This window comes from Pseudophryne corroboree, assembly GCF_028390025.1.
Source record: "Pseudophryne corroboree isolate aPseCor3 chromosome 3 unlocalized genomic scaffold, aPseCor3.hap2 SUPER_3_unloc_74, whole genome shotgun sequence".
Classification (NCBI taxonomy): domain Eukaryota; kingdom Metazoa; phylum Chordata; class Amphibia; order Anura; family Myobatrachidae; genus Pseudophryne; species Pseudophryne corroboree.
In genome coordinates this window covers 296,974-303,109 of record NW_026967568.1, presented here as the reverse complement: position 1 = coordinate 303,109, position 6,136 = coordinate 296,974, and positions in this window count along the sequence as shown.

Genomic DNA, 6,136 nt, shown 5'->3' with positions numbered 1-6,136 from the left:
GCCCCTGCTGTAACAGGTCTTCCATGAGAGGAAGAGGCCACGGATCTTCTGTGAGCATTTCCTGAAGATCCGAATACCAGGTCCTTCGAGGCCAATCTGGAACCACGAGTATTGCTTGTACTCTGTTTCGTCTTATGATTCTCAACACTTTTGAGATGAGAGGTAGAGGAGGGAACACATAGACGGACTGAAACACCCATGGTGTCACTAGGGCGTCTACCGCTAGCTACTGCCTGAGGGTCCCTTGACCTGGCACAATACATCCAAAGCTTTTTGTTGAGGCGTGACGCCATCATGTCTATCTGAGGAAGTCACCAAAGACTTGCTATCTCTGCAAAGACCTCTTGATGAAGTCCCCACTCTCCTGGAGATCGTGTCTGAGGAAGTCTGCTTCCCAGTTGTCCACTCCCGGTATGAAGACTGCTGACAGAACACTTACGTGATTTTCTGCCCAGCGCAGAATTCTTGTGGCTTCCGCCATTGCCACTCTGCTCCTTGTCCCGCCTTGGCGGTTTACATGAGCCACTGCTGTGATGTTGTCGGATTGAATCAGAACCGGTAGGTCGCGAAGAAGATTCTCCGCTTGTCGTAGGACGTTGTATATGGCCCTCAATTCCAGTACGCTGATGTGTAGACAAGACTCCTGGCTTGACCATATCCACTGAAAATTTCTTCCTTTTGTGACTGCTCCTCATCCTCGGAGGCTCGCGTCCGTAGTCACCAGAATCCAGTCTTGAACGCCAAACCTGCAACTCCCTAGAAGGTGAGCACCCACCACAGGAGAGACACCCTGGCCCTGGGGACAGGCTTATCTTTTGATGAAGGTGTAGATGGGACCCCGACCATTTGTCGAGAGGGTCCCACTGAAAAGTCCTCGCATGGAACCTGCCAAAGGGAATGGCCTCATAGGCCGCCACAATTTTTCACAGAACTCGAGTGCATTGATGCACCAACACTCTTTTTGGGTTTAGCAGGTCCCTGACCATGTTCTGGATATCCTGGGCTTTTTCTATTGGTAGAAAAACCCTTTTCTGTTCCGTGTCCAGAATCATGCCTAGGAATGATAGTCGAATCGTTGGAAGCAACTGTGACTTTGGCAGATTGAGAATCCAACCGTGTTGATGTACACTCTCAGGGAGAGTGACACGCTTTTCAGCAATTGATCCTTTGATATCGCCTTTATCAGGAGATCGTCCAAGTAGGCGATAATTATGACAACCTGCTTGCGCAGGAGCACCATCACTTCCGCCATCACCTTGGTGAAAATCATTGGTGCCGTGGAAAGCCCAAACGGCAACGTCTGAAACTGGTAATGACAGTCCTGTACCACGAAACGCAGGTATTCTTGATGAAGAGGAAATATGGGGACATGAAGGTAGGCATCCTTCACATCCAGCGACACCATAAAATCCCCCCTTCCAGACTGGATATCGCAGCCCGTATTGATTCCATCTTAAATTTGAACTTTCAAGTATAGGTTTAGTGATTTTAGATTCAAAATTGATCTGACCGAACCATCCGGCTTCGGGACCACAAACATTGTTGAATAGTACCCTTTTCCCTGTTGGCCTAGGGGAACTTTGACAATCACTTGCTGTTGACACAGCTTTTGAATTGCATCTAATACCACTTCCCTCTCCGGGGAAGAGGTTGGCAAGGCCGACTTGAGAAATCGGCGAGGGAGCACCTCTTCGAACTCCAGTTTGTAACCTTGGGATACAATTTCCAACGCCCAAGGATCAACGCCCAATAGGACCCAGACCTGGCTGAAGAGTCGAAGACGTGCCCCCACCGGTGCGGACTCCCTCCGTGGAGCCCCAGCGTCATGCGGTGGATTTAGCAGAAGCCGGGGAGGACTTCTGCTACTGGGAACTAGCCGAAGCAGGTGTTCTCTTACCTCTACCCTTACCTCTGGCGAGGAAAGAGGAGCCCCGACCTCTTCTGGACTTATGTGACCGAAAAGACTGCATCTGATATTGTGAGGTTCTCTTTTGCTGTGGAGGAACAAAAGGCAAAAATGTAGATATACCCGCGGTAGCTGTGGAAACATGGTCCGCTAGACCATCCCCAAACAAAACTTCACCCTTGTAAGGTAAAACCTCCATATAAAAAAAAAATATACCATATAAATATATTACAAGGGAGCGCATATGTATATTTGATTAAAAATTGTAAATATTTTTTATTTGCTTAATAGACAATTTTCTTAATAATGCATAGCATAATATAATTTTAAAACACACCAATCTGCAGTGCAAACAAAGTCCAGAAACCGTGACTATTACCGTCCAGATAACCATATACCGCTGGAGCTCCAATGAGGATATTCTTTAAGCATACAAAATGCTATTTCTGTAACTCCCCGGTGAAGAGCTGGTTATTATTAATTGGATGTATGTTGTTTACTTTGTATCCACAAGCCAGAACATTAAGTTTTGTAGAAACTGCAAGTGTTCACAACGTGCCTGCCGCACAGCAGCTAGTGTCCCTTTTCTCTCCCCACCGCCAATGATTTTAGCTCACCACAGCCGTACGTTAGAGCCTCAGCACGGCTAGATCTTGAACGGTCAGTGCCGAAGTTGCTCCGGCGGGAACGGCGGTGACAGCAGCGTCCACGGGGGAAGGGTACACACTTCCAAGGTTGAATCGAGTATTCTTCCAAAGTATCCTCTGGCATAAAGGGATTCTGGACAGCCTGCCGGTGTTTAAAAATGGATCCTTAACGCGTTTCTCCGTGCTTCCAATCTCACGGTTTCATCAGAAGGTATTAAGGTGCATTTGATTGTCCATATTTAAATACCAGATACCCAATCAATGGAGAGCATTAATTAATTAAACTTTTACAGGTGCATTGATATTCTAAACCTGTCTTTCATCTCTCATTGTTTTACACATTAAAGACTATAGCAAAAAGCAACAACCTAATTATACTTATTGCACAGATGTAAAAACTATTTTATTTATAATATGCACTACATATTTCTTTCTTTCTTTATTTTACACAAGAGACATAGGAGTTTGTTCATTTTAAATCTTTTCACAGATGATAGATATATTTTTGTATAGCTCAAACCAATATGAAGCCCTGGGGCTCAAGAGGCTAAAGCCTCCACCTGCAACCCGGCAGACCCGGCTTCCAATCACCCTCTCAGCCCCGGAAACAAAGATTTTCTATTTGCTTCAAATTCATTAGATTTTTATTTTATTAATGTTTTTCTCATATTCATTGAATTTACTAAATTTATCAAAACCAGACGCAACTTGATTCTAAAGGATCTTCTAGATATATACACTCTCTTAATACGATTACATTCCAAATCTCATAAGGATGAAATGGTTTCAAATAATGCATGTAAAAATCTTTATACAAGCATAATTATCACATGACATCTAGACATATTATTCATAAAGGAGTACGACCTATCATACCATAACATGATCTTATAGGGTTAATATACCCCTGATATCTTAGTAGTATAGGTCCTTATATATTTTTAATCTAATATATATATATATAATAAGAATTTACTTACCGATAATTCTATTTCTCGGAGTCCGTAGTGGATGCTGGGGTTCCTGAAAGGACCATGGGGAATAGCGGCTCCGCAGGAGACAGGGCACAAAAAGTAAAGCTTTCCGATCAGGTGGTGTGCACTGGCTCCTCCCCCTATGACCCTCCTCCAGACTCCAGTTAGGTACTGTGCCCGGACGAGCGTACACAATAAGGGAGGAATTTTGAATCCCGGGTAAGACTCATACCAGCCACACCAATCACACTGTACAACCTGTGATCTGAACCCAGTTAACAGTATGATAACAGCGGAGCCTCTGAAAAGATGGCTCACAACAACAATAACCCGATTTAGTTAGCAATAACTATGTACAAGTATTGCAGATAATCCGCACTTGGGATGGGCGCCCAGCATCCACTACGGACTCCGAGAAATAGAATTATCGGTAAGTAAATTCTTATTTTCTCTATCGTCCTTGTGGATGCTGGGGTTCCTGAAAGGACCATGGGGATTATACCAAAGCTCCCAAACGGGCGGGAGAGTGCGGATGACTCTGCAGCACCGAATGAGAGAACTCCAGGTCCTCTTTTGCCAGGGTATCAAATTTGTAGAATTTTACAAACGTGTTCTCCCCCGACCACGTAGCTGCTCGGCAAAGTTGTAATGCCGAGACCCCTCGGGCAGCCGCCCAAGATGAGCCCACCTTCCTTGTGGAATGGGCCTTAACAGATTTAGACTGTGGCAGGCCTGCCACAGAATGTGCAAGTTGAATTGTGCTACCAATCCCACGAGCAATCGACTGCTTAGAAGCAGAAGCACCCAGCCTTGTTGGGTGCATACAGGATAAACAGCAAGTCAGATTTCCTGACTCCAGCCAACCTGGAAACTATATTTTCAGGGCCCTGATAACATCCAGCAACTTGGAGTCCTCCAAGTCCCTAGTAGCCGCAGGTACCACAATAAGCTGGTTCAGGTGAAACGCTGACACCACCTTAAGGAGAAACTGGGGACGAGTCCGCAGCTTTGCTCTGTCCGAATGGACAATCAGATATGGCTTTGTGAGATAAAGCCGCCAATTCTGACACTCGCCTGGCCGAGGCCAGGACCAACAGCATGGTCATTTTCCATGTGAGATATATCAAATCCACAGATTTGAGTTGTTTAAACCAATGTGATTTTTTAGGAATCCCAAAACTACGTTGAGATCGCCCAGTGCCACTGGAGACATCAAAGGGGCTGTATATGCAGTACTCCCTTAACAACTTCTGGACTTCAGGAACTGAAACCAATTTCTTTCTGGAAGAAAATCAACAGGCCGAAATTTGAACCTTAATGGACCCAATTTGAGACCCATAGACACTCCTGTTTGCAGGAAATGTAGAAATTAACCTAGTTGAAATTCTTCCGTGGAGCCTTCCTGGACTCACACCCTGGCACATATTTTCACCTAAGTGGTGATAATGTTGTGCGGTCACCTCCTTCCTGGCTCTGACCAGGGTAGGGATGACCTCTTCCGGAATGCCTCTTTCCCTTAGGATCCGGCGTTCACCCGCCTTGGCGTCAACGCAGCTGCGGTAAGTCCCGGAACAGACACGGTTCTTGCCGAATCAAGACCCTTCTTAGTATCTCTCGAAGTTCCGGGAACCAAGTCCTTCTTGGCCAAACCGGAGCCACGAGTATAGTTCTTACTCCTCTCCTTCCTATCATTTTCAATACATTGGGTATGAAAAGCAGAGGATGGAACACATACACCGACTGGTACACCGACGGTGTTACCAGAGCGTCCCAGCTATTGCCTGATTGTCTCTTGACCTGGCGCTTCAGGTGGGACGCCATCATAACCACCTTTGGTCTTTCCCAACGGTTTACAATCATGTGGAAACTTCCAGATTAAGTTTCCACTTTTCCGGGTGGAATTCATTTATGCTGAGGAAATCTTCCCAGTTACCCACTCCCGGAATGAACACTGCTGACAGTGTTATCACATGATTTTCCGCCCAGCGAAGAATCCTTGCTGTCATTGCCCTCCTGCTTCTTGTGTCGCCCCGTCTGATAACGTGGGCGACTGCCATGATGATGTCCTACTGGATCAGCACCGGTTGACTTTGAAGCAGGAGTCTTCCTAGGCTCAGAGCATTGTAAATTGCCCTTAGCTCCAGTATATTCATGTGGAGAGAAGTCTCCAGACTTGACCACACTTCCTTGGAAATTTTTTCCCTGTGTGACTACTCCCCAGCCTCTCAGGCTGGTATCCGTGGTCCCCAGAACACAGTCCTGAATGCTGAGTGTGCTGCCCTCTAAAAGATGAGCACTCTGCAGCCCCCACAGAAGAGACACCCTTGTCCTTGGAGACAGGATTATCCGCTGATGCATCTGAAAATGCGATCCGGACCATTCGTCCAGCAAATCCCCTGAGATCTGCCGAATGGAATCGCTTCGTAAGAAGCCACCATTTTTCCCAGGACTCCTGTGCATTGATGCACTGATACTTGGCCTGGTTTTAGGAGGTTTCTGACTAGGTCGAATAACTCCTTGGCTTTTTCCTCCCGGAGGAACACCTTTTTCTGGACTATGCCCAGAATCATTCCTAGGAACAGCAGACGTATCGTTGGAAAACAGCTGCG